Source organism: Ambystoma mexicanum, chromosome 7q (assembly GCF_040938575.1).
Source record: "Ambystoma mexicanum isolate Mex_15411 chromosome 7q, UKY_AmexF1_1, whole genome shotgun sequence".
NCBI lineage: Eukaryota > Metazoa > Chordata > Amphibia > Caudata > Ambystomatidae > Ambystoma > Ambystoma mexicanum.
The window spans coordinates 575313646-575338768 of record NC_090941.1 but is presented as its reverse complement, the minus strand read 5'-3'; positions in this window follow the sequence as shown (position 1 = coordinate 575338768).

Here is a 25123-nt window from a genome sequence, read left to right as displayed (position 1 = left end):
ACTGTTACTGTGCAAAATCGAATATGGGTACAATGGTCAGACCAATTTTCCTTTCAAGCTCACTCAACCACACAATATTCCCCACCGGCCAAAAATCCCCCACCCTCCAGCCAGGCAATTCAAATGTGTCACAATTAAAGTTCTTGCACCATTCAAGTCATCCACCATCTCCCCTCACACTCACTCACCTGACTTCTCAACATTAACAGCATCACAAACAATCAGGCACTCGACCAAATAGCCCCCCCCAAAGACATATACTCCACAACAGCCATCAGAATCAGTGGTCAACAAATCCCTCCTAACCTCCAATGAGAAACCAGATGCCTAGAATGAGCATAGGGAAAGAACCAAGGCCCCACCATTAGGACACTTAAAGACTGCCACTTCAAATACATGATGAACAAATGCAGATCTAAAGCTGCCCACTACTCCCAGGAGCTCCAATCCACCCTTAATTGCAGACACAACCTTCTTGATATCATCAAGCCCCTCTTTAAATCACCGTAAACCACTCGCACAACCCCATCCACGTCAGTATGCAACTCCCTCATGAATTACTTGACCTCCAAAATACACAAGATTAGGCAAACCCTGCTCTATAGAGTCCACCACAATCCTAAACCCTTCAACACATGGAACACATTTCACTCCATCAAGCAGGATAACCTCATCACTATTACAGCTGTGAGGAGTCAGGAATGAGACACAGACACAGAGGACTCATGTTTTGGGATAAAGACTTTTATTAAATCAAAAGGGGTTGGGAAAATGCCTCACTATCCCTATTCTAAGAGGTATTTCCACACCCCAATCAAAACCAATGGGTCTGTCCTTTGTCAAGATGCCCAAAATGATATGTCCTGTGTCCGTAATCCTATTCTGGCCCTCAAACACTAAATCTAAATCCAAGGTATAATGAGTATTGTCTAAGGATCTAGAAGTTGCACAAATGTTCAAATCCAATACAAAAATGTAAGTTCAACCAAAGAGTCCAAACAGAAACATTTTCAAAGTTCCAGGGGATAACTCCCTTCCCCAGGTTCAACTTCACCAATATGAAGGTTCACAAATAAAATAATGACCAGGTTCCTGGTAAGTCAAGAGGGTAGTTCTTTCCTCTTGGATGGCACATGATTTGCGGGGAATTTATTACCTTCCCCAAGCTCCTCTTCACACACAAGAAAGTTCAGAATCCCAAGGTCATGGGTTTTCCTTGGAGTGCTCTTTCAAGTTACAACTTAAATGCAAGACTCTGACTCGCAGGTCACCTGGTAAACCCCCATGGCAGGTTCTTTTTCCACTTTTTCCAACAATTCACAACCTCGAGGCCATGGGTCTTCCTTGAGGTTATCTTCTTTTAATGATTTAAGGTTCACACTTGACTGTGCTGGGTGTACTCCGTTGCCAGGCCTTTTTATACAGACTCTCAGTGTTTAACTTGCAGTCCTTCACAAATACTTAGCTCTGCCTGGTATTCTCTCTTGCCAGGACTTTTATGCATTCTATTCCTGAAACCACTTAGCTTCTAGTCTTTCTCATACACTTGGCTTTGTATGGTATGCTCTCCTACCAGGACGTATATGTGATTATTTTCCCTTTTGTCCCTGAAACAATGTTTGCCCAAAATTGGCTTGTCAGATTTTGTTCAACAGAATTCGCTTTAATATACACGGTTTCCTTCACTTTGCTTTCCTCCTGTAAACATGGGTTCTGGTACAATTCACAAGTGCTTCAGGTTCTTCATACACTTCATCCTGAGACTCCTGTGTCCCTTGCTTAGTGCTGCATACAATTTTAAGCACCCTGGTAACCTGTTCGACTTCCCAGGGCTTACTGGGTGCTGGATAAACTCTTTGTGTGTCTTCGTTCTGGTTTCCTTGACTCTTCTGGCTTGGCGTGCATCCCATTAGCCGCTCTGCTTTCTCTGTGCATCTTCACCTTAGCGCTGCTCCTGCTACTTCATGCTCAGCGGTGGCGGTTTCTCTGCACTCCAGCTTCCCCCGGTGGTCTTGGGTCTTGTCTGCTCACAGCTTCCCGTGGCATACTCCTGCCCGGCATTCAGGCTGGTGACGTGCGCTGCGGTCAGCGTCCGCTCTTGCAGGTCACACCCCTCATCAGTTGTGTTGAATTTAAAGTTTCCGGCCTGTGGGAGCAATCTCTAAAGACTAGACAATGGAGCTGGTTTGCCGGTCCTAGTCATCTTTATTGCTCTAGACCTCTTCCTCGTCCCAGTTCTTGTCAGACTAGTTTGAGCACAAAACTGAGGAAGTTGATGTTGGACTCTATTGGAAGTAATCATTGTTGCTCCCTGTCTCTTCCTTGTCCCAGTTGTGGATACATTATTTCCTTTGTAATGTGGGGTAGCATTGGAAGTGGAGTTGGCAAGGGGCTGAGGGAGAATATTACAATAGGCCATAAGGGTCTGGGCAAGGGAAGGAACATCCCTAAAGAGGAGTGGGGGTATGTGATTTACCCCAACAATGCCATATTGTTCCCCTGTGAATCACCTCCCCCATGTGATCCTCCCACATATAGCCACCCCTAGGGTCAGGATCAGGTAGCGACTTCCGTCCCCTGACCACATGGGAAGATGCTATCCCAGGGAAAGGAGTGATGACATTGTCATCACACAGCCAAAACAAAACCAGAACACTTCCTGTGTTTCACATGCTTAGCTCGGGCCACATCTAATTGCATCACAACCCAGCTCTGCACTTGCTCAACATCGTCAACTCATGAATATCACACGTTACCATCCCCTCCGTACTCAAAATAAGACAAATCTCCCTCGTCCTCAAGAAACCATCCCTCAAATAGAAGCTCCCCTAAAACTACTGTCCCATCACAATCCTGCCATACCTTGCCAGAATCAGAGCATGCTTTGTAACAAACCACCTACAACAGCACATCACGACAAACTCCTCTTTCCCTTCCAATCAGGTTTCTGCCACATCCACAGCACCAAGACTATGACACTTTACATTCTCAATGACCTCCGCAACATCATTGACAAAGGACACACCTCCTTTCTAGACCTCCTTGACCTCTCTGCTGCTTTTGACACCATGGACAACACCAGCCTCATAAACATCCTATCCCACAGGATAAAACTTTCAGGCACTGTTCTTAACGGTTTTACCTCCTTCCTCACTGACAGGACACACGTCATCTCTATTCCCCCAATCAATCAAATCCCATTCCAATTAAAAAGGATCCACTGTATCCCCTCTGATGTTCAGTCTATATGCTGAATCCCGCATATAGACTCTTAGCAACCACATAAATTGTTCACCAAAAAAGCAGACAACCCACATATACTTCCAAATATCTTCCCCCTCAGAAATCCACAGCTAAGAAACTGTCTCTCCACCATCGCCACCTGTATGTCCACCCACTTCCTAAAACTCAAACCATCCAAATTGGAATAACTCCTTATCTGCCAACCCCTTCTTCCACCATAGGAATTACCCTGACTTTATCTCCCGGGTCAAAGAACTCACCACAGACAACCCACAACCATTCCCTTCCATGCCATCCAAGTTCCTAGGCTACGCCATTGACACCTACGTATACTTCGCACACCATTTAGCTGCTGTCCCCAAAACATGCAACCTACAGCTCCACCTCCTATGCAAGATAAGACACATTCTTCCCCATGACAATTTCAGTAACACAGTCAAGGCAAAAGTTCTGAACAGGCTGGACTACAGAAATGCTATTCTCTGGACTCCCAAGCAACTCTCTCACCCCTCTACAAGCCTCACAGAACACAACAACAAAACTCATTCTACACCCACCAAAACACTCACACATCACCCCAGGTCTCTTCCAGCTCTACTGGACCCAATACCCCAGAGGACTGCATTCAAAGGACTCTGCATCATATGCAAACCCTCCACCACAAAACTTAATTCTTCTTTCCCAACTAACTGAAACCCATCACCCACACAAACACCACGCAAGCCACCCAAAACGTAACCTGCACACAAAAACAAGCCTTCACACAATGGGCACCCAGAACCTGGAATCCTCACCCACTCCACATCCTTACTGCCCCTTCCATTAACACATTCCACAAAGGCCTCAGAACATACCTCTAGCACAGCACCTAAACCAGTCAGACTAACTTCTCTCCTATTCTATATCTATCTTAAACTTCCTATACTATTCTGAAAACATTGTAATTTTATTTTCACCCACCTCCTTCTTGTACTTTGCAAGGCACTCTGCGACCCCTTGGGTAGGGCTGTTCTGTATAAAAGTTTACATAAGGTAAATTAAAAGAATTTGGACTTGCAAGAATGATAGAGTCAATAAATGAAGAGAATAGTAAGGATTGGTGCAAAAAGTTGAACAGCAACGTGTTCCAAGGAAGAGTGGAGGAAGTCAGAGTGGGGGAGAAGGGCAAGCAGCCAGACCCTGTTGTGCACAGGGATGTCATTTTGGTGTCGCCAGGGGTCACATTTGCGACCCCTGAGGTCTCCCCTGCTACCCCTGTGGTCTCCCTTGCTACCCCTAGAAAAAAAGGTTTTTTTTGTTATTCTTTTTTTTTTAAAAAAATGTATGCTCATGGGCTGTGGCCAGTGTCATGTGGCTCTTTATTTTTGGAGTGTCTGACTTTCTTGTTCAGGCCTCTCAAAAAAAACGGGGTTCCACGAGTGTATCACCTTGAGAAGTGACGCTAAATAAGAAAGAATAGGAATAACACATAATTTGTCTTTCTGGAATTCTATCCAATAATTGCCAGACTCATAAAGGTTTATTTAGAGGCACACTTCAGGTGCTGACTCACTGATTTAGCCTGTCCGTAAACACCTCAACTCAGCATTTCACCCTTCTGAGGTTGATAAATGAGAGCCAACACAGGTTGGGTGATATTGTATGTATAGGTTCTTAAGTGTAAGTGCTATATAACAACATATCATTATCATTTGGCCTTGAACGTCTGCTTGCATTCACAGTAATTTGGTAATATTGTCCTATACACACTGATATTAACGATATAACATTATAGTGATATCGCAACCATATTTCTCGTACTGTCCTTAGGAACAATATGTGATGTCCCTTCCTGTTTTGTCAAGGGGTGAAAGGTCATGTTTCATTGCTTAGCGTGATGTCACTTCGAGGTGGGGGGCGTCAAATGACATCACTTCCTGTGATGTCATCAGAGGTCAAAGGTCATGTGATGTCACTTCTGGTACCCCTGGCATTTTGGTGAAATGACGTCCCTGGTTGTGCATAATGCTTGCTCCACCACCTGCTATTCTATTGGAGGAAAATGGGATGAATTGTCAAAGTCTGCTGCAAGGATGGCATTGTCATGCATGTATAGGCCAGTTTTTTCAATGGGAAGGTATCCAACTTTTAAAAATTTTAAACTGGGGTGATAGTGACCAATGTAACGAAATCTCAAGCCAGTAGTGACCAACCCGACCGACTGGAAACTCTTCTGGAATAAACACATGGAGGCACCGGTATCAAGTATTTGGCTGGGACTGAATCACATAAAGTAGTAGCTATGGCGTTGATGTCATGTCTCCTAGGACGTGTGGATGGTGCAGCCAATAGGCGGGAGATTAAACAAAGTTCTCATTGCACCATGTCGCTGCATGGTCTCTTTTTTGCCGCATCATGGTCAGGTGGTGGGCCCATACCCAATTACATGCAGCATCAGCACCAACGTCAGCGATTGGTGCATTGTGGGTCTGCAAGGCACGGTGGTAGAAGAAATATTTGGCATGAAAGCACGTAGACGTCCACCATTAATGCAACAAGTAATGAAAATGTCTTTATATTTCAGCTTGAATTAGTTTCTCACAGACAAAACTGTTCCAGGATCATGGCTCAGTTCGCTGCACTAGCTGACAATCCACTGATCCCACCTGTCGAGAATCGTGTGCATGTGAACCATCATGTGTTGACAGGCATGAATGGATATGATCATTGTATAATTAAACAGCAGGGAGAACATCAAAATATCATACAATATTTAATACTGCATTCTCCGTGATTACCGAGAAACTTGGCCTCATTGCGGGTCCAGCGGTAACCCTGCCGGTGCTACCAGCGGCTTGCCACCAGACAGTAATGATTTACTGGTGCCTGACTTCCCGGTGCCACCGGCCTATTCAAAGTCCAGCGGCTGGGAAGTCAGGCGCCGGTACATTTGTAAATCCCCATTCCCATAGAGTCTGGACTCTATGGGAGTGGGGACGTGGGAGAACCAGCACTGTTAGCAATGGTGCCAGTGCTCCCGTGACAAGTCAGCCTACCATGGTCGCTGCGCCCGGCAGGGTCAGACCTGTCAGGCACAGCGGCTTCAGCAGGCAGGCTTGTAGTTTGCCGGTCGGGAAACAAAGGTGCCGATGATCTTACCAGCAAACGTATAATGAGGCCCCCTGACTCATCAAAGTGAAGCTGTGCAGAATGCGTCTGCATAGCCTTGGCGAACACAATAGGGGATCGGGAAAGAAAACAATGTCATGTTCAAACAAGCAGAATCATCGAACTAGCTCGCAGCATCACATAAAGGGATGCCCTTTAAAAGTGAAGTACTCTCCAGTTGCATGTTGTACTCTGAATGTTTACTAATATAGTACACCACCGTGCAGGAACTAAGTGGATCCCTGCAAAGTGATCATGATTCACATCAAGTCAAATCAAAGTGTATTAATGGCAACCTACTGCACAATACAACATATTTAAAGCACTACATGTTGTCCTAATATAATTCACAAAGTTATTCACTAAACCATGCGACCAAAAAATTTAAATACTGAATAAAAAAGTGATAACTTTCTAAACATTACCTTATTTACACTCTGCACACAAAAACGTTCATATCTCATACACAAGGATGCCAGATTGTCACTGCACACAAATGGGGCTGCCATTGGGCCCATTCCCTCTTACACGCCTGCAGTTGCCTTCTACGCAGTCTATTCTTAAATTGACCACTAGTTTTAGCAGTCCCAAAAGTGATATTCTGTTCTGGGGTTTGCTTTATGGGATAAATGAAGCCTGGTCCTGTGCAATACATGCTGCCACGCTTCAAGGGTACATAACACACCTTTTTCAAGTCACTCCCCACCCGTAGGCTGCTCTTAGCAGTTCCATGTGGATAGCACACGAGTAAAGTGCTGATCTCTGACACGAGGGCACACTTGCCTGCCGCTATTTAGAATCACACTGATGGGCGGAATTAGTGTTTGATCATTCTGAGATGGATCGAATATGGTAATATGGGATAATAATAACACCTGCCTGGTGTTACAGGGCATAGAAGTGGGAGAAATCTGCACGATTTAAAAGAACACACATTAGTATGTTAGCCTTACAGACTGAGGGAGGGGTCGGTGCTGTGGGATAGTGACCCGTTGCCTCAGGCCATAATTTGGCGGAGGGTCATTATCCAAAGCAATAATGACCCCTCCTGAGGTCTATAAGGCTGTGAGCACATGGTGGTAGTCATAATACATGTTTTGGTGGTGAAGTAGAAAATTTTACTTTAAGAGCGAGTGAAGTAAAAACACAAACTAATTTAGCATATTAAATGTGCTTTTAGTTTGTAGCATTTCAATAATATGGTTCTCTTCACAAGTTAAGCATTTAAATTGCAACTTGGCTGGACTGGAACAGGTTTAACATGAGCATGTACCGGGTGTAATATAAAAATAAATGGTTTCTCTATCAGAAAGTGAAAGCTTTCATTTGTTAAATAACATGTGGCATCCAAATAAGGACCTCCCTGAGAGGAAGTTTTGCTGAAAATTATATTTCCTAGAAATTGCATTGTTTTCTATGTCAGTCTGCTTCTGAAGGCAGATTGTTCAGAATGCAGTCAACACCAGTAGTTATTGGCTGCACTCTAAACACTCTGATTTGCTGAGAGGAGGTCAATAACGATCTCCATGTGCTAATACTGTTTGAACCCTCGTTTGTGTTATCTGCACTATCCTTCCCCTACCAGTTTACCACTTTCCCTTTCTTTTCCTCCACTGACTACAATCGGGATGCCCGAGTCAAGGGCACAATACAACTTCCAGCGAACCATTCTCTAAGACCACTACAGTGGTGATTTGGAGCAGAAAGACTTCCAAAAAAACATAAACCAATTACAGAAGTGTGCAAGCTTACTTATAATCCCATATCCAGCCAAATAAAGGTGCACGGGCGCAGCTGGGCAGTAAATAGAGAATATCCTAATGTTATTCCACAAGACAAGCTGGATAATAGTAGTGCCTATTATTAGAACACGTAGAAGCAAGTGGAATCCAGGATGCAACATTATATATCAACGTGATAATATGCCGCCGGAGTAGTTTTTTCTGGTGCCCGGGAATAGGCAATGACCGGTGCATTTCAGCCCCGGCGGACCCGGTAATTGCCCATTCCCCGCCGTCACAAATAATTAATCCCCATTCCCATTTGAGTTCCAATCGGTGCATCCGACATGGTCTGCTCGCGGGTGCCGGTCCACCCGCCAGGTCAGACCTGGCGGCTGAAAGGCAGAACACGTAGTTTGCTAGTCCGGTAACAATGGTGCCAGTAGCTTACCGGCACCGTTGTACCCGACCGGCAAACTTGCACTGAGGCCCAATTACTTCAAAATCAATCATGCCCTCGTCTACTTACTTGTCTCCTCATCTACTCTCTACCTCCTGCCCCCTGTGACTATGGTGCTCGCTATCTCTCCTATCTACTCTAATTGCTACTCTGTCACCTTTGCTACCTGTGGGAAATTGGTAGCAAAGGTAACACTTGCGCAATCTCAATGTCACCTGGCCTAGTAAGATCGTTGTCTCTGTCCTTCCCCGTTCCCCGTCCCTTGCCTTGTCGCGCCTTGAGACACTTGTGTATAGGCGCATTATAAATGCAATATCATATCATAAACTCACAGTGACAAGTAAGACAGAGACAAGTGATCATAGTTCAAGGGTGTTTATTGAACAATGAAAGTGGTATGCGGGTTTGAAAAACGCCTAATCAAAACCTAAATCTAAGATGGAGATGGGTGTCGACCATCAAATGATACTAAGGCAGTCCTAGTGGTGTTGTTACAAAGCAAAAAGGGCCTATACTAAGAAACCTATTGCCAAGCCTCACAACTAATACAAAAAGGGAGTGGGATACTTCTTATGAAAAGAAAAAAAGTGTTCTCAAATGATATGTCAGGATGAGGTTGCCTGGGTCTTCCTTCCCCACATTTTGAGCACGGGATAAGGTGGACTTGGTATAGCCCCGCACAGTATCGGGCCTCTCCGGCATGAGAAGACAGTTCCAATGGCAGTTCTCAGAAACTTTGAGGGCCAAGTCTCGTTTCCCCTGAATGTCTCTTGCCTTCGAGCCTGTTGAGTTTAAACAATAAAATAAAAGTTTCTTTAACAAATTAAAGTAGATTTCCAAAGTTCACGGTGGGTGACGGTTTCACCCCTGGGTCCCCTCTTCTGAACTGACCCCTCTCTATTGCATTCCACTGTACAGATAGGGTGATGGCTTCTCCCCTGGCCCCCCCTTTTCTGGGTTAACACTTCTCTATTGTATTCCACAGTACAGATCGGGTGACGGCTTCACCCCTGGGTCCCCCTCTTCAAGGCTGACCCTTCTCAATTCTGCCTGTCACAGTTCCTTTATCAAACAACTTTTGGGATTCACTTCCCTTCTTCTCTTATTCTTTTCTTATTAACTTTGGGTGATAGCTTAACGTCTTGGATCTTCCTCGCTTGGGCTCGGACCTCTCCCGACTGCCAGCACTTGGGTGATAGCTTCACCTCTGGATCGCCCACATTCTTGCTCAGACCTTTTCCTGACTGTCAGTCCTTGGGTTTAGCTACACCCCGAATCTCCCTTGTCCAGGCTCGGACCCTTTTATCCACATGGTACCGTTTTCCCTCTGCAGCTGGTCTCCCTCTCTCACTTTTAACAGTTCCTTTAAAGTTCATCAGGTTCATTTCACATCTTGCCACCTTGCGATTCTCACTCCACACAGTCCGTCTTATCGATTCTCCCTTCGACTCACTGGCTGTGATGAACAGCTTGGCTTTCGGCTTCTTTGGAGTCAAGGCCGGTACAACAGACACGGGAGTCTCCTCTACTCTGCCTTATCAGCATAGGCCTGCCCCGTGTACTGTTGACATCTGCAGCAGGACACTTGTGATATTGTTTGCGGTTTTAGATTCTCCTCCACAGGCATGGGACAAAAAGGGCAAAGTCCCTCCTCTCCTCGCTACTCTCTCGCTCCCTGCTGCCTTTCTCCTTCTCTTGAACTGCCACCTGCCACATTGTAGCCATCTCGATGTGCTGTCTGCCGTGTTCGCCTTTCTCGTACTATGCTCTCTGGCTCCACCTTTTATCCCTGTGGAGAAGAGAAAGGGCTGTCAAGTGTGTGTGATTCTGATCAAATTGCCTGACTTTGCCTGGCCCTACTATTGGGATAGGTCATGTAAATGGCTCTAGTGTTAGTTCGTTGTCTGTTGTGTTGCGCGACAGTGTTTGCGGTGGAAAAAGAGGGGGGCAGTGGTTTGGAATGTCCAATGTGATATGATGGGTAAAAGGTGTTAAAGTAAGGGGGATACCGCATCTCACCCGTGTGTGTCCCACTCCCCGAGAAATCCAGGTGATCCTCCCTCACTGGTCCATCCCAGGAACTGGATCCAATAGCGATGGCCGTGTCCTGACTTCCTCGATGACAGATCCTCGAGGTTTAGGCAAGAAGACACCTTCAGGTTTCTCACGTACCCCTCTCTCGACACCTGGAAGGAGAACATTTAAGAAAGCATTCCTGGTCTCCAAATCAGGATTTCCAGTGCTGACACCTACCGTCAATGCTTCCTCCAGGCAGACTATTACTGACATTCTCTTTACTGTCCCCTCCCTTGACCTATGAATTCCCCATATGGTTGCTATCCTCTCCACTATTTCTTCCTATCGCGTTAATGGTGGAACCAGATGGGAAGTAGCCTTGGCACACTTCCTATCTTCCAGGTGCATGTGGGCCCTTTTATCTCCTCTACCTCACTCTCGACTTGCAGCGTCCCTCATTCAAATAGATGGGATACGACACCTTGAGAGAAGTAGCACAACATCTCCATTGAGAGGTGAGTGTGCCCTCTATCATACGCAAAAAACAGATGTGTTACATGCATACATGAGAATGAATGCCGGTTGAAAGTAGACATCAAAATCACAATAAAAACGAAAATAAAAACAAAAATCGTTTTGAAACCACAAATAAGGATACCCAGAGTGAACTCCTGTTGGCCTGGAATGGCTAATGCTAGAATTACAGAAGTCAACCAGGGCAAACAGACCATGTTTTGGAGAATGTGCTTTGTCTACTGAGACATTCAGAGAATGCTTTAAGTGCAAAAAGACATGACATTATGTTTTTGGATTTTTTTTTCTAATACAGAGTCACGGAAGTGCTGCACATTGGTTGTGCCGATTCCTAGTCATTTCATCGAAACTGAAGCATCGAAATGCCACACCATCGAAAGCATCGACAGGCTATCTATTACATGTAAAAGTGTTTTTCCATCTAAACCAGTCCATCGAAAATATAAATGGACTGGTTTCAATGGAAATGCACGTTTAGTTGTAAAAGATAACATTTCAAGGCATTTTTTGTAACGTTAAAACATCACATGGAGCAGTCCAGTGCTGAAATTTCACTCCTTGTAACGTTTTTTTGGTATATTGGGGGGGCTCACCCCTCCCGAGCCCCCCAACACCCACGCCCACCCCGCCCTCAACCCTAACCCTAATGTAACCATTAATCTAACCCTAGCCCCAACCCTAACCCTAGCCCCAACCCTAACCCTAATGTAACCTTAATCTAACCCTAACCCCTAACCCCAGTTTTGATTATACCATTGAATTAAAGTCAATGGAAAGGCATTTCAATTGAATTGCTTTTCGATGCTTATAATTCGATGGTATAGCATTCGATGGAATGGGTTTAGATGAATTGACTCGATACCCTTGTGCCTATCCACGCATGTGGTAAGATTTGCTGCAATTGTACCAAGCTATAGATGTGAGTATAACACACTTCTAATGCTAAGACCATCCTGATGAAGGTGGAAAAAGAAATATTGCCCCACTGAAACTGGTCGACTAAGGTGGCCATGGCTAGTGAATAAAAAGCCACCATCGAGGGGCTAAGTATTCTAAAGCCCTTAAGTGGATCGAGTGGGTCTTTTGAAATAACAATTCAGTTTTAAAAAAATGGAAAGATTGTTTTTAGAAGGTTGTGCTTCCAGACTATCGGCCATTAAAAAATCCAAGGATGTGCCGTAGATAGTATCCTGGGTCCAACTCAGTTTTTATTATCCACTTTTAGATAGACTGTGCACCATCATCCCCTAGGGCCAGGTGGTATAAGGTAGGGCAATTTAGCTGATGCTCTCTGGCCTCCTTTCTTCCAGTATCCAGTATCAACATCAGCATGCTTGATAGTTTTGCCGGGACAGAAGTGAAGGCAATCCTGAGGACCCTACAACTAGGGAGATAGAGTCCTATGCCTTCCTCATGGCAGAAGGGCAAAACTGACTTGCATTGCAAAGCAACCTTGAGAATGAACGATATTCATTCAACCAGTGGCAACAAATGAAAGGGAGAACTATGGATCATTTTCCAGTGAAACTGCAGATGTTAGTCCTGCATTGGGAGTTTGGCATGTTCTCCAGTGAAGAGGCCATTCGTCTACTAATTGTAGAAGGCTGACCTCCCTCCATGTTCATGAAAAACCTCCTCAGGAAGACTCTACCACTCCAAGAGATAATGGAGTCAGCACAGACCCACGACCGAGTTGAGGCCCAAGCTGTCAGCACTGAAGCCCCCAAACGGGATTGTAAGTTGTGCAAGGGACGGGAGGGTTCCGTTTTGGATCCTCTTCTTTCTGTATGCCCCCAAACAGACCCCAGGTACTGGTCTGTCCGAAATACCTTCCCTGGAAGGCCAGCGGGGCGCACAAAAGAAACACAAGGAATGACGAAAATGAGAGTTCCTGCTATCATTGCAGTCTGACGATCCCGCACAGCCGACCCTTCGCGCGGACATGGGGCAAAGGGGCTTCAATTGAGGATTGGCAATCAATGTCAAGAAGTGTGCAGTGAAGGATGAACTTACACAGATCAGGCAAGGACCGGAAGTGCGACGCCACACCAGTCATGCCAAATCGTAAGACAGCTGTCTGCGAGCCACACAAGTCATGCCAAATCGTAAGACAGCTGTCTGCCAGCCACACAAGTCATGCCAAAGCGTAAGACAGCTGTCTGTCAGAAGACACAATCAAAGCCCGTCCATCATGAGAAGCACGTTGACAGAATCAACAAGCAGAGAATATGTATACTTCATGGCTGACGAACACAATGAGAGCATCACCCCTGAAATGACCGTGAAAGTTAACAGTCAAGTTGTTACATTCATTTATAATACCCAGAGATTTCTAAGAGTGACCCTGTGGGGCTCTGTGTCGTCTTGCTTCCAAGACGAGCACGTTGCCCTTTAGCTCCTCCCAGGCTAACCCACAGTAAATGTGAAAGGGTTGAGACAGTTCAAAAGACTGGCCAAGCATTTCTACCTGCACCCATCCAGGTGTGAGGGCATGTTTACAGGGAGCTTGCGATACCGGAGGCTGGTATGTCAAGTAAGTACCTGGTATTCCAGATTACATGTCCTACTTCATGTAAAGCATTCACAGTATCTCTGATATATGGGACTAATTCGAATAGTTCTGGTTGCAAAAACTCATCTATATATTTTGACATGTTCTGTTACCCAACCTATTCCACTTACTTGGGTCTAACCTGAGATAAAAACAGGTGGTGGCAACTGTGGCATGCCAGTAGAGCTAAGGCCACTTCAAGTCTATGGCCCTTCTCTCTTTTTCTATAGTTTGATGCTGGGTGGAACTGTAGATGCACTGAGGTAGGAAGGGCTGGGTGCACAGCTGCTTCTTCTATTGATGTTTGCTGTGTAGGATATTGAAGCTGAAAGAGGATGCAGTGATGCTGCAGTCTGGTGCTCTGGCTTGCCATGTGCCAGATGAGCTACCACATTCAGTAGCGCAGACAATTTTTAATGGACCAGCTGGGGGTCATCTTATGTTGGCTCTCTGTAATTGGTTTAGCCGGAGAACCAAAAAGATTCAAGGGTCAGGTTTGGCAACTTCCTTTCTTGTGCTGGTTTTTATTAAGAAGCAGTAAGGCAAAAAAAAGGCTGGAGGCGCTGGACAGCTTCATGCTGATGTACCTTGACTCTTTTCTCTGGCTTAGGCCTGACTGGTCCTGAGACTTCCATGCGCCTTGAAGGGCTAAGCAGCTTCATCCATGCTTCTTCTTGATTTGGATTATTTTTCTGGGTTAACCTGCAGAAACGCCCAGTAGATCAGACTGTCTTTGCATCTCTCGTCTGGCTAGGTGACCCCTACAGACATCTTTCTAGTCGCCTTAAAACCCTGGACCGCCATACAGGCTGACAAGGCTGGGACCACTTATAAACCTTAGACCCTCGTCATAAAAACCACGTGAGGGTCACTTATGTGATAGGGATGATTGCGAGCAGGGGTTACACCCCACTTGGAACCCACTGAGGGCAGAGTGAATGAGGTTTCACAATGGTGGCTTTTTATGTGGGTACAGGGGCTTGGTTTTGGCAAGTGCGCTACACTACACAGGCCTTCTGGCCAGGCCTTAGTTGTGGTTGAAAAGCCTTTTCAGACATCAACGTCCATGATGATGAGATCCGGAGCAGACGACATCTAAGTTTAAAGATAGCACTGAGCATGGGTTTGATTTATGTTATCTATAACATACACCGGATCACGCTGCCCAGCGATGACCTGATACCCCTGACAGGTGAGCCAAAGCCCTCATGCAGAAGTATCAAACTCTGTTTAAACTGAACGCTGCTGCTGTGAATTTACATATCAGCCCACATGTCAAGTCATTGGCCAAACACCCTGAGTCGGCATACACCTGCATCAAAGAGTGGCTGATGAACTAGGCACAGTAATATGCACTGGCATCATTGCAGAGGCAATGGGCCCCATGTCGTTGGCCTCTCCAGTGGTGGTGATACCCAAACATGTAAAATGAGTATCTTTCTGCATAGACATGAAATTCATAAATGCAGCCCTGCAACGAGAATGCCATTGAGGCCCATGCACAGAAGACATGATCACAAGGCGTCTTGGTTTTCCATGCTAGACCTCAATTACGATGTTCTCAACACACCAAGGGCTCTGCTGGTTATCGCAGATGGCCTAAAGAACACACCAACACCCAGAGATGATTCAAGTGTTTTTATTAACATTTTTGACAGGGTGCTAAGGGCTGTTCCTCTGTCATCTGCCTCCCAAACCCAGGTGTCCTTACTCCCCAGCGTATTGAGTGCTTCTGTCTAGATACTATCTTTCTGTAATTGGTGGTCTAAAGGCAGTTGCCTTAGCTGTGTAATCTCATAGATTGGACCTATACAATAGTTGATGTTAGTTCCAAAGGTATTGTAGCATTGTGCCTTTCAGATACTCAAACCTCACTCTATCTTCTTCCTGTCACAACCTGGTGTTCCGCTCCCTATCTGTTACTGCTCTTCTACTCTCCCCCGCTATTATACATCTTTTAACTCTACCCCACCTTCTTTCCTAGTGCTTTCTCCTTCTGCCCCTCCAGTGTTTCTCTTCTTATATCCTCTACCTCCACCCTCCAATGTTACTCTCTTACTCTTCCGTTTCCCTCTATCCTCTACTGCTCCTCTCCACCTCTCCACTCCACTACTACAGCCCTACTCCAACCCCTCTTCTACTCATTCACCCCTTTTCACTCTCTCAATCACTTTTCAATCACTCTCTGCACTTTTTCACAACCAAAAGTACAGGCTCCTTATCAGTAACTCTCCCTGCTCTAATTCAGTTATGCTGATCTATTATTAACAGTGTAAGTTAATAACTTGATGCTTTCTATTAGCACAGAGAAAGGTAGCATGGGTCTGTTGCAGTCCTTACCTGTTTGGACTTTCTCTCAAAACACACCTATTGCAATGATAAACCTATTGCACCTCAAAAATCAATGCCACGTCATAATATCTTCAAGCATACACATAACAGTCATAAAGATAATGGGCCTCATTACAACCCAGGCGTTAAGGGTTAACGCCGTAGTTAACCCTTAACGCCTGATTCCAATTTGAACGGCTGCTTTTAGCAGCCGTTAAAATCCATGGCGGTAAACCACCTTGGTGCTAATTACGGCACCGTAAATTACGGTGCCGTAATTAGCGCCTTCCCCACTCCCATTATGCCCTATGGGGCAAAAATGGGAATGGGGAAGGGTAAATGGGAAATGGGGATTTACAGCCCCACTCACCTTGGAATGGGGCGGTAAATCCGCCATCCACCATGGAGTAAACATAGTTTACACCATGGTGGTAAAGTCGGTGTACTTACCGCCTGGGTCGTAATGACCCCCAATGACTCTAATAACTGGTCCAAATTACAAGGTCAATGTTAACGAAATACAGCAAAAAGCATCAGAGATGGGTCGTTTCTCCTTCTCTGGCTTCCTTCCAAGCACTTGATCACAATTAGATATTCCAAGAGCCAACACGTGTTTGGCATAGCGCCCAACTTCAGTGGAGGGTAAGGGGCTTCTTCATGGCTCTGCACTTTCGTTGACGGCCGCTCTCACTCGACCACCTTACATGCACACTCACAATACAGTACCACTTGCTCTTACCAACCAATGACTCGACTTTGCTCCAAAACACCTCCACACTCCAGTTTACCATCCTTCCTACTTCTGGTCTCTTAGTTCGCCACCTCCTCTTGCTCTAACCACCCAAACATCCCACAACTTCCTATTTCCTGTTCCCCGTCTTATTCTCCCCCTCCTTTTCCCATTAGACTGCTTGCCCTAGCCAACTTGGTCCTGACGTCCCCGCCTGGGAGGTTTCGCAAGCATCAAAACAGATATAAAAGGGGACTAAGCCCTGCCCTGCCCCTTTCTTCATGGGTGCCTCATTAGAGAGTGCTCCGGTTCTTCTTAAGGAGATGCATTATGGGAAAATCCAGGGTAAGTACACACCAGTATTGGTTTCTGTTAATAAGCAGCTCCTCTGCAAGTCTGTGATAGTTTTTCTTAAGTGGCTCTGGCACAGCTGTTAGAGCGTGGCATGCGCCAGGTTTAGGGAGCAGTGCACAGCATCCCAATGCGGTTGCACAGGCCTCCTGTCACTTCCTTCAGCAGTTGTCTCATATCTGCTGGCCACAGTAGTCTGATGACTGTAGTCTCCTGGTGGCAGCCTCTGGTGGGCTGCTGTCTTGTGGGCAGTTTACCCAGACTTTGCCTGAATGAATCTTGATGTTGCCTTAAAGGAAAATAAACTAGCCACCATGGTTTTTTGGAGGTATGGGGTGATCTACAGGCACTTAGGGAGGGGGCAGGGACCGCGGCCATCCGAGCAACCAGCTTCCCCGTGCGGGGTAGGCATGGCTCTGGCTTCCACCCTTGTAGGCCTCACACCCCAGGCTGAGAGGGGTCCCATCCCACTCTTGACAAGGTCAGATTACTGGCCTAGTTCAAAGGGTATAGAATGGTCAACTTCGGGAGAACATCGGCAGAAGAAATGTTTTAAGAGACAATCAGGCAGATCCTCCTCCCGGTACCGAACACCACTATTTACAGCAGCAATATACTGGTCTTCTGCACCTCTCAGGACAACTATATTACCCTCCTCAAAGTCTATCAGAAACTGATGGAGGCGTGCTCACACGCAATGTGGAGAAATGCAACATCAGCCAAAAACATATTAAATGCTATGGTATGAAGTATAAGTAACCTGGAAATATATGGAAGCTTATTTTTCACATTATGTGACAGGGGCACTTTACATGACTACAAGGATTATATGATGTTAAGACAAATCAATAGCCCTGATTTGAAAAAGGTCCTTGGAGGACCGAAACACGTGTCATCAGTTATAAGGGCAATTTCTTTTTGAGCAATAAATTCACTCTGCAAAGATTTGGCCCAGTCTTTTTCGAGGTTACTTATACTTCATACTATCTTCTCAAGGGGTCTTGTACTTGGCTAAACCCTATACCTGGTGAGACGCGACTCAATGGATTTAATGTATTGATTGAATCAACTTCTTTCTTCTTTTTTCACTACTATAAGATGTCGCCAAGTTAGACCAATCCTTCCAAGCCAAGAACTTTTTTTTGAGGAACTTATTAAATGCTATGGTCATGTATTCTCTGAAAAGGAAATGATGCAGACCCCGGCAAGGTGAAAGCCCCTGTCGGCAAAGCCATGTAATTCCTAGGCATGGCAGGCTATTGTTCAAGCTACTTCAAAAATAATGTAATGAAAAACATCACACTCAGGCATCTTACATAGCAGGGAGCGCCCTCCAAAGGTCGAATAAATACCAAGATGAGCTTGAAGACATCTTTAACATACCCATGAGAGAGAAAACACCTTGCCAACTTTAACCCTAAATTCCCACTGGAGGTCATATTTAATGCAAGTCCGGTAGGTCGGGAAGTTATTCTGGCTCAAAGACCCGTGGGTGGTAACCCAGAACAAGTGATTGTAGTGTATGCGAGCAGATCACTGTCCAAAACTTAGAATGTTTACTCACACCCTGAAAAGAGGAGCTTTGCCATACAATGGGCTTGTAAGCACTGTCAAGACTTTCTCAAAGGCAATGAATGGATTTTAATCATGGACTACCAGGTCCTCCTTTCCCTGTTAATCAATTGACCCAGGGTTGGATTTGCCCCTCGGACTTTCGGCCCGTGGCCGGTCCGAAATAGTAACTGGGGAGTGGGGTACGGTTTCTGGACATGCCTGGGATCGTAGGGCCAAAAAAAAAAAAGTTTGAAAAAAAAGGTTGAAAAAAATATATATATTTTTGAAAAATTGCTTTGATGATTGATTTGCATGCATGATGTGTGCATCATAACTTATGATGCATGCATCATTCACATGCTGCTGCAGCATGCAAAGGTGAGGGGCGGGGCTGCTGCCGGGCTGGCCCCTGTCCCCGTGCCGCCACTCCAGGGGGCACGGTGCCCCCTGGAGTTGCTGTGCTGTTGTATTAGTGATAAATACATATTAGTGATATTAGTGATAAACAACTAATTTTAGAGTAGAATAAGCATCCATTTCGGAATATGTATTTTGCCTTTCGCAAGTTGCAGTAATAGCATGTTTTTTTTCTGCTGCTGTCTCTGTTACGATCATCACAAGACATTCCATTGCTGTGTCCGCGGTCACTACACAAAATCCTTGTGCCTAAAAGCTTGTGTACAATGTAGAAATATTTGACCATAGCACATCAAGTGGCCATTGACTTCATTGCGCCACAATGAATGCTTTGTTGTAATGTGTCTATCTTTCCCATCTCAATGGCATGCTGTTCAGGATGTTTGTTTGCATGTATGAGGTAACGAGTACTCAGAGTATGGGATGTACTGTCAGTGCGATGATTTCCCTATTTTGCTAACCTCTTAAGCCTTAAAGTAGATGCATGCAGGCTTGACATGCAGCAACTTTGCACCAGACCTGCCGATGAACTTAACTGACCTGCTGTTAAATCTCAGCTTCCAGTTTAATGGTATCCACTACAGAATAATTGCCCATTTTACTAAAGCCGATATGATAGCTCAGTGGGTTGAGCGCTCACTGCTGCAACGTGTGTGTGATCTGCAGGTTCGAATCCCAGCAAGGCCATCTCAACCTTTCATTCTTCTTAGGTCGATAAATGTGTACCAACACAGGCTGGGTGATATTGTATGCATATTTGTTCTATAAAAAAGAGTTTAAGCGTAAGTGCTATACAATAACATTATCATTTGGCATTGGACGTCTGCTTGCATTTACAGTAATTTGACAATATGGATCTATACACACAGATATTAATGATACATATGGTGATCCATTCTTGTATGAAATGTATATCACATTAGTGAAATCATAACCATATTTTTCGTAGTATACTTAGGAACAATGCCATTTGAAGCCACTTCCTGTTTTGTCAAGGGGTGAAGGGTCGTGGTTCAACGCTTTCCGGGATGTCACTTTGGGGTGGGGTCAAATGACATCACTTCTGGTGATGTCATCAGAGGCCAAGGGTCATGAGGCAAGGGGTTAGCCACTTTTTTGAGGCAAGGGATGGGCCACTTTTCTTTGGGTTTCCGGGCCTATTTCTTGTCCCAGTCTGACCCCGATCCGACCCCAAAAATGCATGCCATGAATGAGAGGTGCGTCTACAAAAGTTCAACTACAGGATCATCCGCAAGGAGATGATCCCAGCCATTTACATATCCAGACATCCCACGTCATGCATGGATGCTGACCTTAAAATAGAAGCAGAAGCATAGGTCAATTACATGGCAGGGAATCACCTGCCCCCAACTGTGACAAGAGAGGAGATGGTGGAGGCCATCAGAGAAGATGAGACATTGGGCCGAGCTTGAGATCTGAGGTGCCAACACAAGTGGAATCACTGACCCATGTCGGAATGCTAGTGGGGCGGAATTGATACAGATGAGATGCACCACCTCAAATCAGTCTACACCGAGCCGGCTGTATTGTCTGATGGACTTCTCATGAGAGGTACTAAGCTGATTGACCCAAAGGCCATGCAGAACCGGATTGTCAACATTACTCACGAAGGACATAGAGGGATGACACTGTGATGCCCAGGGATGGACGCATGGTGGAGGGCGACATCAGAAAATTCATAGCATGTCAATACACATCAAAATTAGAAGCCTATGCACTGCTACGCAGTTTTGATGTGCCCAAAATAAGTGGCAGAAATACAATGTCGACATTTGTGTGATGCCACAGGCCAATAACCACCTATACTGACTGATAAGTACTCATGTTTTTCCATCGCGATAAAGACTTCATCCACAGCCTTGTCCACTGTGGCCATGATTCTCGACAGCAACTTGAGCTTGAAGTGAATCATTTAAGTAGTTAAAACCGCCAATGACCGACCTTTCATCAGCCATGTTTGGGAGGTAATTAAAATAAATGGGGTTCCAGCATCAGAAGATAACTGAGAAGTTCATGTCAACACTAAAAAAACACACAAAAAGCAGGAGTAACTGGAATACCCATTTACCTGGCTCTCATGCCGTCAAGCAAGGACCAGACTCGCAGGGATCACAGCAAGTCCCTCAGATGGAGATGCACAAGTTACACATCAGGACCAGGATTGTCAGAGCAAAAGCAAAACAAAAGATATACAGATTGCAAGAGATATGCTTAAGGAGTGACCCTGAACTCGGAGACAAGGGCCTAGTGAGCCAAAGAAGGCACAGGAAAGGGGCATGCTCATTCGATGAACAATTCTTAGGGTGACGATGGTTAAAGGCCCTATGGTAACTGCAAAGTCTGGCAGATGTGTGGTCAAAAGCAATATGACCCATTTCCAGAAAATATTGAAGAACAGAATGCGGAGAGGCAGAGAAGTAAAAAACTGACAGTTACCAACGAGGTATGAGCGGATGCAAAGAATGGCCCAATCCATCTGTCTCGTAAGAGACTTGAAGGGATGCAGGGGACAAACCAAAACGTATCATCAGAAAACCCAAACGACTCATCGTGAGATGTAAAATAAAAAGAACTGGGTGGGAGTTAGATGTTGTATCGTACTTGTGGCCCCATAAATAGTGACGTTTGAGTCCACGACGGGGCTATGGTTAGAAAGAACATGGGAGGACACCATAAATAAGTGGGGGGAAGGAAGCACATACACTTCTCCTTCCAGAAAGGAGATAGTGGGTGTGATCTGGCAGCACTTACCTGGTGTAAGGACATAAGGGAAATAAAAGAAAAGACAATCTATACTTCCGGCCTTGTCTATGTTTATGGGGTGCATGGAAGACTGCAACACACAAGGGGCCTCATTCCGAGTATGGAGGTAGTCATGGCACTATTTGCGCCATGACTACCTCCCATACCGGTACCGTGTCCGGTTTGGTGAGATGGGACTTACCGGTCCAGTCCGACCTTGGCGGGACCGGTGAGTCCCCATTCACCAAACCATTCCCCATTCCCATTTGAGCCCCCATAGGGCTCAATGGGAAGGGGGAAGTAGCTAATAACGGTATCGTTATTGGCTCTGATTTCCCTTAGTGCGTCCGTCCTTAACGCCTGGTAAAACCAGGAGTTAAGGAAGGGACCCGCTAAGGGAACTCGTAGTAGGGCGCAAAGGGATTACTGGGACCAATGTCCTTTACAGTGCCCGGTATCCCTTTGCGCCCTACTCGGAATGAGGCCCAAGGTATGCTTATTGTTACATGTTGGAATGTCTGCTCATAGTGTGGGGGGAGGTGAAGATTGGAGGACAGGAACAGTATTTATTGATCTCTTGCAGATTGATGTGGTGGCACTCTTTTTTTTTTTTACCACAAGCAATGAACATCTCTGTCAGCCCTGTCCGTAGTTGAAACGTAACCCTGTGGGTTAGTAACAGATTTTTGCAGTAGATCAAGATTAACCCATTGAGCACGCCTACCAAAAAACAGCTGGCCAGACAGAAAGCAGAGCAAGGGTCAATAAGCAGGAGAGGTCAGCGAGTTGCTGTCTTCGGAGAGTAGCCAAAAACCATATCAGATACAATTGTCCCGAGCTCGCGTAGGGCACGCTGCGCACCACCGCGTAATTATCTGACAATGGATTTGCGATAAACACATTGCACTCAGCCATCGTGTACTCGTTTTCTTGTGCTGAAGGAAATCTCAAGATCTGAAGCCAAGCCTCGACTCATCCAGAAGCTGCTTTTCTTTCTAGCGTCAGTTCCTTGAGTTCTGCGCGTGCGCCATCCACTTCCTGACAGGACACACGTCGAATTTATTTACAGTATCACATTCTTTGGTGTAAGACCGGGATCTGCCTGGACTAAATCTGTGTGAGAACACAGGAAACCGTACTTCCCAATTCCTGAAATATCTGCCGCAGGAAGGAAGGTATATTGTCCTTCTTTTGCCTCGGTTTTCTTGTTAACCGAAGCCGTTTTTTTTTTTTTTGCAACCTTGCTTCTCTACAAGATGAAATGCCCCCCCTTGGAAATGCTTTTGCAGGTTCGCCATACTTCCTTTGTTTTGTGTGGCGTGCTTAACTTAATGTTTGTTCTTAACATAATAATAATGTTTGATAAGTGTTCACCTTTAAATATGTTCGCGACTAAAGAATGTATTTATATCATGCTTAGGCAATTTGCCTCTACAAAGACAAGACATAGCACTTTAAGACCAACATGGTGGCGATGTGTGCATAACATCACGAATTAGGGAACAGCACCATTATTTTAGGGAGTTTTTTGTTGTTTTATTTAAGTGTATTTCTATGTATCCCCCCCTTTCATTTATTGGACACAACAGTGGTTTTGTTTTACCAGCACATTCATTGTTTTATATCACACTATATTATTTATTATATCGCTTTATAGAAGGCCGACATGGGCTGTGAAGCAGCTGGAAGGCTGACATGATTCATCCCACAGGTTGAGTAACATGGGCTGTCGGGTGCTGTTCTCCCCTCACCCTGCAAGATACATACCATCCCGCTGTATCCCACCTTGGCTAAATAACTGAGGCCAGACCAGCTCTTCTTATTTGTGGCACAACAAGGCCGCAGGTTTATTTTTAAACATTTCACACTATCACGTCAAACCAAACAATAACATATTCAATACTTTTTACAACCCCAGAGGATCGGCAGCACCTTTCTGTTTAATATTCTTCTTCCTTGCCACCCCCTTTTCCTACAGTCAGTTCTCTTTTCCCTTATCCATTCATTTTCCTGCATACTTAGCTCTCAGTCCCTGAACCTCCCGCTCTGGACAAAACACATTGGCAGTCGCCACTGATGGGCCGCAGAGAGTGCCCTTATGCTTCCTTTTTCCACCAGCCCAAGCTGGAAGCTGACAACCACTGGGGTGCCCCTCGTCCTTTTACCATGCTGCCCCCCCCGCCGTACGGAGCTAACAGGGGGCCATTTACTCTTAGTCCTCTTTACCCTCCATTAGGAGGTTCATTTTGGCACTGCTCGATCGCCTCAGTTACTGCCACAGTAAAAAGCTGTTTCGCCCCTTTGCAGCCCCCACTAGTGCAAAACTGGCTTACTATTTGCATTCTTGCCCGCTCATGGTGACCTCCAAGTCCCTCAAAATAGGTACCACCCAATTCTGACAGGTGATCCCCGTTCTAATCGTAATACCTAGGCACCCCTAGGTTATAAGCCCATGCCTGATTTTTTGAGAAAACCAGCCCCTGCTAACTTTTTCTGCCATCACCATGTCCAGCTTCTTCCCATACTTCTCCTCAGCTGAGTTTGACTTGGCCTCTCTCAACGTGAACCTAGGAATAATTTCTGACCACCTCTACTCGCAAGCTCCACCCCGCCCCCAAGGCTTAGCTTAATTCCCACTTTGTGCGGCACATATGGTGCAGCAGCTGACCTCTGCCCAAGGTGGATTTTTACTGTGTGGGGGGCCTCCTCTTTGATCAATTCCACCACTTTTTTCTCCAGTTCAACCCCTCTCATTCCTTCCTTACCCACCTATGGATGTTGGTCTTACTCAAGGCCCTCTTCTTTCCAATCCTCCTGACCCATTGCCCTTTTCCTGCCTGATCTGCCTGTGACTACCTAGCAAGATGGCCGTCTCCTTCTCCTGCAGCTCCACGTCTGCCTCCCTGAGGCTGCCCCTCTAGAGTATTTCTGATGCTTCTGTGCCATAAAAAGAGTTCAGCAGAGGCCGCCGTGACTCAAGCTTGATGTGGAATGTGGTTATTTCCCTCACCCTAGGTTCCACCTCCCTTCTGCTTTGATCGCTTCCTCTGCTTGGGAACGTGTTGCTCCTTACTTCCACACCGGGCGGCTGTGTGGTCTGCGCCGCATATGCTGCATGCATGCCTGAACTTGCAATTAGCTCCCCACGTGCAGGTACCTTTTTCAAATTTCCAACAGCTGGTGTCCTTCCCCGATCCGCTGCCCCTGAACCAGGCACCAACCCGCTCATAAAGGGGCGCCTTCCTCTCTTGCTTCTCTGATCACTTCTGTCTCCCCAATCCGGGTATTGACTATTAACTTACAGC